Below are 12,179 nucleotides of genomic sequence, written 5' to 3'. Positions count from 1 at the left end.
GTGTTCACAGTTAAATGTGTTGTTAGAAGGTGAGGTGTGTTGGAAGAGCTGAATCACTGGGGCCCTGACCTGAAAGGTTATCTCTTTCTTCCCAGCACCTCTCTTCATTCTCCCTGCTTCCTGGCTTCCATGATGTAAGCAGCTTTTGTCCACTAGATCCTTCTACTATGCCCTCCTGCATTGGAGCCAGCCAATTACTGCCAGAATTCTCTAAAAACTCTGAACCAAAATAAATCCCTACCCCTTTAAGTTAGGGGTATCAGATATTTTCTTCTGGCAATGAGAAAGTGACTGAGACATTTACTAATCTAGAGCCCTGATGTAGATTTATTCAAAGGAAGCAGACCAAATGGGTGTTTTTATAACATTAAATAAAACAGGAGAGCTAGAATATGACAGGCTTCACTCTTACGTAGCATGAGGGTTATTTATATTATTAAGAGTCTGCTTATTCTCTACTTGAGAGTTCTATGGGTCCTGGCTCCTTGGGAAAAGGAAAAGAGGCAAGTTGGGAAAAAGTAACAGAGACAACATTTGAGGCAGCCATAAAAGGTTCCTCATTTTCCAACAGGTATGAACTGACCTTAAGAATTCTTCTTCTTTTTTTCTTCTTAGTTTCTTGTAGTCCTTCAAAACCCAAATGAAAAAATGAGTTGCAACCTAAGGAAATTAGGTGGCTTAATACCTCTATTCATTCAAGTCCTTCTTAGACTCTTATGAAAAGCCTGAATACTTTCCTTGAATCCGTGGGATCCACTGGGAATCTGACTTAGGATAAAGTGTAAGTAGGACATGTAAATCATGTCTTGGATTAAACCAATTTAAAATCCACTTATAGATCAAGATTAGGCCAGACTAGAATCTTTTTCAAAAGTAGCATATTTATTATGACATACAAAGAAATTATCCCTCCTAAACTCATGAATGTTATTCTAGCGCATTCTTATCATTTAAAGTCATTGAGAACTATTAATCCAGATGCCCAACTGACTCTGGTGATGAGAAAGAAACCACAACCAAACACTGCAGAACATTAACTACATATTTGATACTATAATGGCCAGAAACCACAAGTCTTTTCCAGGATGCCATAGGCAAAATAGGCTTTTCCCTATACCACATGTTATCAGAGTCTATCCATGCCAGAGGATCCAGGAGATGTTGTATATACCATTTTATTTAATCTTTTTTTTTTTTTTTTGTACCAGGGATCAAACTTAGGACATTGCGCTTGGGAGGCAGGTGGTGGCACCACTGAGCCAAATCCCCAGCTATTTAATCTATTTTATTCATTAAGTTTATTGGTACATTTTAGGTATATAATATGATGACATTTATCACTGGGGATTTGTACCTTTACATGATATATCTTGGTTCTTATTTTTTCCCCAACCCTATCTTCCATCCCCTATTTACTTTGTTTCCATTTTTTCCTTTTCTCATATTTATTCCTTTCCATTCCCCTATCTCTCCCACTTCCCCTTCACCTTTGGGCCTTATCTTCTTATTTCACATTATCTGTTCTACATTTTTGTCCTTATTTACACTTTCAGTTTCTCATACCAGAGAAACTATTCAATATTTACACATGTGTGTCCTATTTATTTCACTTAAGAAGATGGCCTCAAAGGGGCCAGGGATTTAGCTCAGTGGTTTCACTGCCTGCTGTACAAGCACAAGTACCCGAGTTAGATCTCCAGTACCAAAAATAACCCAAAAGAGTATGGCCTCAATGTGCATCCATTTAGCTATAAGTGTCTCTAGTTTCTCATTCTTTATGGCTTAGTATTCCATTTTATTTTTAAAAAACATATCATTTTATTTAACTTTAACAAAGTTATAGAAACAATATTAATAGCATATTTTATTACAGGCTAAAGTTTTAATTAAAAAATAAGTTCTCTATTGTCGAGCAACTGGTCCTAAGTGCCAGAATTCAAATTTATATTCATATTTATTTTATTCTAGACCAGACTGCCTCAGCTTTAAACCAACAACTGAATGTTCACAATACCTCTAATCATCTTTTCTAGTTTGGGATAATGTCCTAAACTTTCAGTGGAACCATCAGTGCTAGAGTCTCTCCAGCACTCCAGTGTACTATTTGTACTCTATTCAGCATGATGAAGCATTGGCCAAGTTTAATTAGTTACATTTTCACTATGATCTACATATATGTCTTCCACAGATAGTCTGAAATGTCTTCCTGTAGAATTCTGAAGGATATCTGCAGTGTTGTTTCGTCTGTGACACCATGTGTCCTCATAGACGAGAACTATGTGTTAGCTATGACAAAATACCTGAGAATAACAACTTAAAGGAAGAAAGATTTATTCTCACAGAGGTTTCAATCCATGGTTGCCTGGCTCCATTGTCTCTAGGCCTGTGTGAAGCAGAACATCATGGCAGAGAGAGCATAGCACAGCATAGTTGCTCACCTCATGACCACCAGGAAGTAGAAAAAATGAGAAAGCCAGAGTGCAAGGGATCAGGGATAAAATACAATCTTCAAATCAAAGCCCCCAGTGACCTACATCATTCAATTAAGCTTCACCTCCTAAGAGTCCATCATTTTCCAATAATATCAAATTATGAATCAATGGATTAATCCACTGATTAAATTACAGCCCTATGATCCAATCAATTCCTAAAAGCCCATCAGCTAGCAATCAAGCCTTTTAGGGGACTTTCCAGATCTCAATCATAAAAAGATGAGGCAGAAAACAAGGGCTACAGTGACACATGTTCTTCAGATATACCACAGTGTGACTGGAACCCTGAACATAAGGCCCAGGGGACTATGTCAAGCCAAGCACCACCAAGATTTGGTTCATTTGCTCTTGGCATCAGTCATTCACTAATATCAAGTCAAGGTCTCCAGGAAATTATTCTGAAGATATAAACAATATATCAATGAGATGTGATCTTTCATAGTCACAAGAAACTTTAGGGAATGGCATCATAAGCTATGTCTAGTGTCTTCTGGCATTCATGAGAGTTAAGTAGATTAGCTATTATTTTAGAACAGTAGCCAAGACTTCTTGGCACACTCATTTAAAATTGCTTGTTCTCACCCCGCAAGCATGATGCTGAGAAAGCAGCAGAAAACTATCAAAAGCAACCCAACTTCCTGAAATTGTCAGGAAAAAAAATGGTTCAGATCTCCTTCCCAAACTGAATTTCAGAATGTCAGAGTTGTTAAAACCCAGAGTTGTTAAGAGGTTTTCTGTCCCTTCATTGCTCATTTAAAGGTGAAAAACAGACCTACATAAAGTGAACTGCTGGAAGCCACTAGCTCATCTGTAGCAGGGCCAGGGATGGAAGCTAGACCTACGACAGTCTGTCCTGTAGCTCTGCCACTACAGGACAGGCCATAGTGTATCTTCCACATCCTATGTATCCAGATTCTTTTGCTCTGACTTTGGAACCTAGGCTGACCTCAAATAGAGAAACAGGCTAAGCTCACTTAGATGTAGGTATGATGTATTCCAAGCTCTCTTCCCTCAAAACTCACTTGCCTTTCCTTACAACAAGAAGTAAGATGAAGGCAGAAATAAACCCTCCTGACATGATGCTTCATTCCTGCTACTAAGCAGATGCTATCAGCCCACCCTGTACCTCCATTTGCTAATTTCTACCCTATTAGTGACTCACTTGTGGAGGCAGCTATCCTCCTGTCCCTGGGCACACACAGGCAGCATCTTGATTTTATTGCTATCACACTGGTGTGTCAAGGGTTTTGTATCATACAATTCTCATTTTGAAGAGGGAAGAGGTCCATGATAGTCTCAGGAACTAAAGCAGTGATCCACTCCTCCTCTCACACCAAGCAGGATAGGTCTCTGCAAAGAAAGAATATACAAAGTAAGCTCACCTGAGAAAGCATAGCCTTTCCTGTTGACCTAGGGGCACAGGACCATTCCATAACACTACAAACATACATCTGTCCCTTTCCATTTAGAAAGGACAAACGTGATCTCATTTGATAATTTTATTCCACAGTAGCCTTTTAAACTGTAACATGTTTTACATACGGACAATAGAAAGCAAAAAGGCAGTAAACACAGAACTCTGCTCAATCAACCAGCATTTGTCACACAAGAGATATTCAATGAATATCTTCTGTATGCCAGACACTATGCTGCATATTTGAAAGTCTAGAGTGAAGAAAAAACACCCTGATTTCATGGTAGCTGTATTCCTTTAGGGAACCAGACAACAAACTAATAAAAATATAATCTTTGCCAAAAATAAGATGACAGTAAGTGAGGAGAAAGATGGCTAATATAGGTAGAAATAACCTCCTTGAGAAGATACTTTAAGACCTAAACACTTAGAAAGAAAAAGCCAGGGGGTCGCACAGAACACACCAAATCAGCCTGCGCCCTGGCAACAATCCACTGGACACCCCCCACCCCCCGCTCCTCTGCGCAGACATCTCGTTCCACACTACAAAGACACAGAGGACACCGGACCACTAGACCACTGTACTGAGTCCCGACACTCCTGGCCCAGAGGTAGGGGCTTCCTGGCCACCATCCCTCCCACTGCTCAAAACCCATAGGAAAGGGCTTTTGGGCCACCATTCCTACAGCTAGTCCCGGCCACTGTCCCAGCTCTCCCAGCTCAGAGGAGTTAATCAGTGCAGGTGCCAACAGCCCCCTCCACCAGTTGAAATGAGAAAACACATAAATAAGTCTCAAAACCAGACGTCCAGATCACCTACAGCAACCCCAAAGGGAAATGAGATGAAACACTCTGATACTCAACCACCTGGACCCACTGAACTGGCAACAAAAGGGGATCTGGAAAAAATGAAATCAGAAATAATTTCTCAGATGACAGGAGGAATTGTGCTCTTAGTGTAAGACATGATTAGTAAATCTAGAGAGGAGCTGAGGAGCATGATGGAATCCCAACATAGGAAACAAATGGAATCCATAAAACAGATGCAAATAGATTTCCAGGAGATGACAAGCTCCATTGGAAGTCTACACAGCAGAATGAGCCAATGTGAGGACAGAATTTCAGATATAGAAGATAAGATTGCAATTAGTGACCAGGAAAAGAAAAATTGCTTCAAAATTATAAGGGAACATGAGAAATTATTCCAGAATCTGCTAGATGATGCAAAGAAGAATAACATAAGACTAATTGGAGTCAATGAAGAAACAGGAGAAAGTGCAGATGACATAAAAAAAACTCTTCACAGAAATAATGGCAGAAAACTTCCCAAGCAGGGGAAAAGAGCATGACATACAGATAAGTGAGGCATATAGGACTCCAAATAGCTTTGATCAAAAAAAATCTGCACATAGGCATATAATTGCTAAGATTCCAGAAACTCAACAGAAGAACAAAGTTCTCCAAGCAATCAGAGAAAAGAAACAAATCATATACAAAAGAAAGCCTATCAGAATCACAGCAGACTTCTCAACACAAACCATCAAGGCAAGAACAATCACAGCACACTTCTCAATGCAAACCCTCAAGGCAAGAAGAGCTTAGAGTGACATATCCCAACCACTAAAGGAAAACAGCCACCAAACTACATTGATGTACCCTGAAAAACTATCTTTCAAAATTGATGGAGAAATGAGATACTTTCATGACAAAGAGCACCTTAGGAACTTCATGAGTACTAAACCAGCACTCCAAAAAATTTTAGACAATACCCTAGAAGCAGACAATGAGGATCACAACCCCAGGAAGCCCAGCAGAATGAATCCACTGGGTGCAATGAGAAATTAAGTGGAAGGGGGAGAACCTAACAAAAAGAAAAAGTCATGGCAATGACAAGTCAATACATTTCAGTTATAACCATGAACATTAATGGTCTCAATTCACCAATCAAAAGAAATAGACTGGTGAATGGGTCAAGAAGCAAAATCCAACAATATGCTGCATAAAGAAACACACTTAATTCAAAAGGAAACTCATAGACTGAAACTTAAAGGGTGGAAAACAATACTCCATGCAACGGAAACCTGAAAAAAAGCAGGAGTAGCTACCCTCTTTGCAGATCAAGTAGGTTTCAAACCAACACTGACTAAGAGAGATGAAGGACACTACATCCTTGTAAAGGGAACAATCCAAGAGGAAGAGATGACAATCATAAATATCTATGCACCAAACACTATTGTGCCCAACAAGTAGAAATAGCAAATAAATTCATGAAAAGATGTTCAAAATCACTGGTCATTCGAGAGATGCAAACGAAAACAACACTGAGATTCCACTTGACTTCAGAAAGAATGGCTGCTATCATGAAATCAACCAATAGCAAATGCTGGCGGGGCTGTGGGGAAAGAGGAACTCTGCTCCACTGCTGGTGGGAGGGTAGAATGGTGCAACCACTGTGTAAATCAGTATGGAGCTACCTCAAAGAACTAGGACTGGAAGTACCATTTGACCCCGCTATTCCACTGCTGGGGATCTTCCCCAAAGAATTAAAAGAATCATACCACAGTGATTTATGTGTGCCCATGTTCATAGCACAGTTTGTAATAGCTAAAACTTGGAAACAACCCAAATGCCCATCAACTGGAGACTGGATAAAGAAAATGTTTTTTTATGAAATGGACTACTGCTCAGCCATAAAAAATGAGAAATTAAAGACATTTATAGCTAAGTGGATGCACATTGAGGCAATATTCTTAAGTGAAATAAATAGGACACACATGAATAAATACCAAATAGTTTCTCTGGTGTGAGAAACTGAAAGTGTAAATAAGGACTAAATGTATACCAGGTAATGTGAAATAGGAAGAAATGGGGCAAAGAGGAAGTAAGTGGAGGGCTAGGGGAAAGGATAGAAGGGAGTGGGATTAATATGAAAAAATGGAAAAATAGGAAAAAAATCTTTGTAAATAGGAATGGAGGGGTTGAAGGGAGGGCTGGGCAAAGGTGAAAAATAAGAACCAAGAGAGACTATGTAAAGGTGCAAATTTACAATGATGAATGTCATTATATGGTATACCTAAAATGTACTAATGATTAGAATGAATAATCGATAATGTAAAATAGGAAAAAAAGGTCCAAAAGGGTAGGGGTAGTGGGAAGGTCAGGGGAAAGGAAAGAAGGGAAAGGAAAAATGATGAGAACTGGAAAAAATGGAAATAAAGTCTTTGTAAATAGGGAAGGGTGGAGGGGGTCAAGGGAGGGCTAGGAATGGGGAAAAAAGAAGAACCAAGATGCATTATGTAAAGATACAATTCCAAATGAAAAATGTAATTGTGTTCTATACCTGCAATGTACCAATAGAAGAACTTAATAAAAAAATAAATAAAGAAAATACAACAAATAATAATGGACATGAAAAGTCATATATGCACTAATACAGTTGTAGTGGGGGATGTCAACACCCTACTGTCACAAATACATGGATCAACTAGACAAAAAATAGGTAATGAAATACTAGAACTCAATCGAACTCTTGAACAAATGAACATAACAGATGTTTACAGAGTCTTCCACCCCACAAAATCAGAATACACATTCTTCTCAGCTGCACATGGGTCATTCTCCAAAATAGACCACATACTCACACATAGAACATGTTTAAGTAAGTGCAAAGGAACTGAAGTTCTCCCCTGTATATTATCAGACCATAGTGCAATGAAATTGGAGATCCATAGCAAAAGAAACTCGAAACGTTTCATAAAAATGTGGAAATTGAACAACACACTTCTGAATAGACAAAGGGTAACAAAGGTAATTAAAGAAGAAATCAGACAGTTCCTTCAATTAAATGACAATGACAATACAACATATCAGAATCTATGGGACACAACGAAAGTAGTCTTACAAGGGAAATTCATAGCAGTGAATATGCATATTAGGAAAACCAAGCGAGCCCAATTAAACAACCTGATGCTGCACCTCAAGCCTCTAGAAAAAGAAGAGCAGGACAACCCCAGAGCTCATACAAAGGAAGAAATTATGAAGATCAGAGGAGAAATCAGTGCAATGGAGAGTAAGAGAATGAGAATGATACAAAAAAAATCAATGAAGCCAAGAGTTGGTTCTTCGAAAGAATCAACAAAATTGGCAAACCCTTAGCCAACCTTATCAGGAAAAGGAAAGAAAAGGCCCAAATCCATGCAATTAGGAATGAAAAGGGTGAAATTACAACAGACCCAGCAGAAATTCAGAGGATCACCCATACCTACTTCCAGAACCTATACGCCAATAAGATGGACAACACAGAAGAAATGGAAAGATTCCTAGATACATATGAATTACCAAAGTTGAATGAAGAAGACATAAAACTTCTGAACAACCCAATATCAACCAATGAAATTGAAAATGCAATTAAAAACTAGTCAACTAAGAAAAGCCCGGACCATGATGGCTTCACTGCTGAATTCTACAACACATTTAGAGAAGAACAACTGCCACTACTGTTGAAACTCTTCAATGAAATTGAAAGGGAAGCAATACTCCCAAATTCATTCCTGGAAGCAAGCATCACCTTGATCCCCAAAGCAGAGAAAGTCCCAACCGAAAAGGAGAACTATAGGCCAATCTCACTAATGAACATGGATGCAAAAATCCTTCATAAGATACTGGCAAACAGAATGCAGAAGATCATCAAGAAGATCATACACCCTGATCAAGTGGGATTCATCCCAGGGATGCAGGGAGGGTTCAAAATACGCAAATCAAACAATGTAATACACTATATCAATAGAGCCAAGGACAAAAACTATATGATTATCTCCATAGACGGAGAAAAAGCATTTGACAAAATCCAACATGCATTTATGATAAAAACCCTACAAAAAATTGGAATAGATGGTCTCTACCTCTAATTGATAAAAGCCATCTATGAAAAACCAACAGCCAATATCATACTATATGCTCAAAAACTGAAATCCTTCACACTAAAATCAGGAACAAGACAAGGATGTCCACTATCACCACTCTTGTTCAATATAGTTCGGGAAACATTAGCCACAGCAATTAGACAAGAGAGAGAAATAAAAGGAATAAAGACAGGAAATGAAGAGGTCAAATTGTCTTTAGTTGCAGATGACATGATACTCTATATAGAAGACCTCAAGAACCCCACCAAAAGTCTTCTAGACTTAATAACCAAATTCAGTCAAGTAGCTGGTTACAAGGTCAACACACAAAAATCAATAGCTTTCCTCCACACGAATGACACACTCACTGAGAGGGAAATAGGGCAAATAATTCCTATCACAATAGCATCCAAAAAACTGAAATACCTAGGAATCAACCTAACAAAAGAAATCAAAGGGCTCTTCTCTGAAAACTATGGCACTCAGAGAAGAGAGATTGAAGATGATATCAGAAAATGGACAGACATCCCCTGCTCCTGGTTAGGAAGGATTAATATAGTGAAAATGGCCATACTTCCAAAACTGCTATATAGATTTAATGCAATTCCAATTGAGATCACAGCAGCATACTTCATGGACCTTGAGAAAACAATCCACAAATTCATTTGGAACAAGAAGAGACTCAGAATAGCAAAAGCAATTCAAGGTAACAGAGACATGGCTGGGGGTATCACAATCCCCAACCTGCAACTATACTACAAAGCTACTGTGATTAAAAAAACAGCATGGTACTGGCAAAGAAACAGACCTGAGGACCAGTGGAACAGATTAGAAGATGCAGAAACAACACCAGACACACTCAGCCATCTCATCTTCAATAAAGGAGCCAAACACCCTCACTGGAGGAAAGACAGCCTCTTTAATAAATGGTGCTGGAAAAATTGGGCTTCAACTTGCCAAAGATTACAACTAGAACTATATCTCTCTCCATGCACTACACTAAAATCAAAATGGATTAAAGATCTAAATATTAAAATAGAAACTCCGAACCAGTTGGAACAGTGGTTAGTAGAACTCTTGAAGACATTGGTGTAGGAAAAGATGTCATGAACAAAACCTCAGTTGCCCGTGAACTAGCACAAACAATCAACAAGTGGGATCTCTTCTTATTAAAAGGCTTCTGCACGGCAAGAGAAACCACCAGCAGTGTGAAGAGACAACCCACAATGTGGGAAAAAAATCTTCACCTGCTCTTCCTCAGACAAAGGTCTACTATCTTGAATCTATAAAGAACTTAAAAAGATCAGACCTCCCAAATTTAAAGACCCAATCCAACATCTGAAATGAACAGACATTTCTCAGACAAAGAAATAGAAATAGGAAATAAATACATGAAAAACATGTTTAACATCACTGGTCATTTGAGAGATGCAAATGAAAACAATGCTGATATTCCACCTCACTCCAGAAAGAATGGCTGCTATCATGAAAATAAACAAATAACAAATGCTGGCGGGCCTGTGGGGAAAGAGGGACCCTGCCCCACTGCTGGTGGGAGTGTAGACTAGTGCAACCACTGTGGAGATCAGTATGGAGATACCTCAAAGAACTAGGACTGGAATTCCCATTTGACCCCGCTATTCCACTGCTGGGGATCTTCCCCAAAGACTTAAAAGAATCATACCACAGTGATATATGTGCACCCATGTTCATAGCAGCACAGTTTGTGATAGCTGAAACTTGGAAACAGCCCGAATTACCATCAACTGGAGACTGGATAAAGAAAATGTGTTTCTTTTTTTATAAAACGGAACACTACTCAGCTATAACAAATGAGAAATTAGAGACATTTATAGCTAAGTGGATGCACATTGAGGCGATATTCTTAAGTGAAATAAATAGGACACACATGAATAAATACCAAATAGTTTCTCTGGTGTGAGAAACTGAAAGTGTAAATAAGAACTAAAATATATAATAGGTAATGTGAAATAGGAAGAAAAGGGGCAAAGGGGAAGGAAGTGGGAGGGCTAGGGGAAAGGATAGAAGGGAATGGGATTAATATGAGAAAATGGAAAAATAAAAACAAAATCTTTGTAAATAGGAAGGAATGGAAGGTTTGAAGGGAGGGCTGGGCAAGGGTGAAAAATAAGAACCAAGAGAGACTATGTAAAGGTGCAAATTTCCAATGATGAATGTCATATATATTGTAAACCTAAAATGGACCAATGATTAGAATAAATAATCGATAATGCAAAATAGGAAGAAAAGGTCCAAAAGGGTAGGGGTAGTGGGAGGGGCAGGGGAAAGGAAAGAAGGGAAAGGAAAAATGATGAGAAATGGAAAAAATCGAAATACAGTCTTTGTAAATAGGGAAAGGTGGAGGGGGTGAAGGGAGGGCTAGGAATGGGGGAAAAAATAAGTACCAAGATGCATTATGTAAGAGTACAATTCCCAATGAGAAATGTAATTGTGTTGTATACCAAAAATGTACAAATGAAAGAATTTAATTTAAAAAAAGAAAGAACAAGCCAGGAAAAGGTGTAAGAAATAACAATACAAGCACAATAGAAAGTGTAGATATAACGATCCTCAGAATAAATGAGTTTCTAAGTTGGAGAAACAACATGAAGGCAGTAGGATACGTTGTGTTGAATGTGATGAAGTAAGAGGAAGAGTGGTGGGAAATGAGCAAGAGGGAGGTGGAAGCAGATGGCCCAGATCTGGTAAGGAGTTTTGACTTTTCTGCTTAATGTGCTAAAAATCTTATGAATAGTGGTACGATGCATTTTACATTTTAAAATGAGTACAGAATTGGGGGATAAGCAAAAATTAAAGTGTGCTATGGTCTAAAGGTTTGTGTTCCCTCCATAATTCATATATTGAAATGATAACACCCAAGCTTATGGTATTAGATATTGATAGGACTAGTGTCCTAATAAAGGAGGACCCAGAGAGCTGCCTTGCCCATTCCAACATGTGAAGTCACAGAAAGAAGGCAAATAAATAAAGAACAGGTCCTCACCAGGCACCGAATCTGATGGCATCTTGATGTTGCATTTCAAAGCTTTCAGAAGTATAAGAAATAAATGTTTATTGTTTATAAACTGGTTTGTAGTATTTTGTTAATAGGGCAACCTGAAGGAACTAAATGTGGAGTGCTTGGTTATATGACAAGCTAGGTTTGCAAGTGCTCTGGAAGACTGTCTCAGACTAGAGCTCTGAATTACTGAGAGAACATCAGCAAATCCCTTGCACTCTAGGGGCTTCTTTTCTCTATGCATAAAATAATAGCATGGGGGTGGGGATTTAGCTCAGTGGCATTGTGCCTTCCTTGCTAGCACAAAGTCCTGAGTTCAATCCATGGTACAG

The 12,179-nt window shown here is 38.6% G+C and overlaps 1 long non-coding RNA gene across 3 annotated transcripts in view; it reads right to left on the bottom strand.

Moving 5' to 3' along the window:
* Positions 1-1,136: 1,136 nt before the first annotated feature.
* The window catches only part of LOC110350016 (uncharacterized), a 33,858-nt gene continuing 22,815 nt past the window's right edge, over positions 1,137-12,179 (bottom strand). For all 3 annotated transcript variants that reach the window (XR_015439971.1, XR_015439973.1, XR_015439972.1), the window contains one exon: positions 1,137-3,842. This is a non-coding gene — a long non-coding RNA (uncharacterized LOC110350016). The remainder of the gene's footprint in view (positions 3,843-12,179) is intronic.

The sequence above is a fragment of the Heterocephalus glaber genome, unplaced genomic scaffold, assembly GCF_053883595.1.
Source record: "Heterocephalus glaber isolate CG9 unplaced genomic scaffold, H.glaber_assembly_v1.0 deba00001481, whole genome shotgun sequence".
NCBI classification, from domain to species: domain Eukaryota; kingdom Metazoa; phylum Chordata; class Mammalia; order Rodentia; family Bathyergidae; genus Heterocephalus; species Heterocephalus glaber.
The sequence above is the reverse complement of the archived record's forward strand: the minus strand, read 5'-3'. Positions and strand labels throughout refer to the sequence as shown.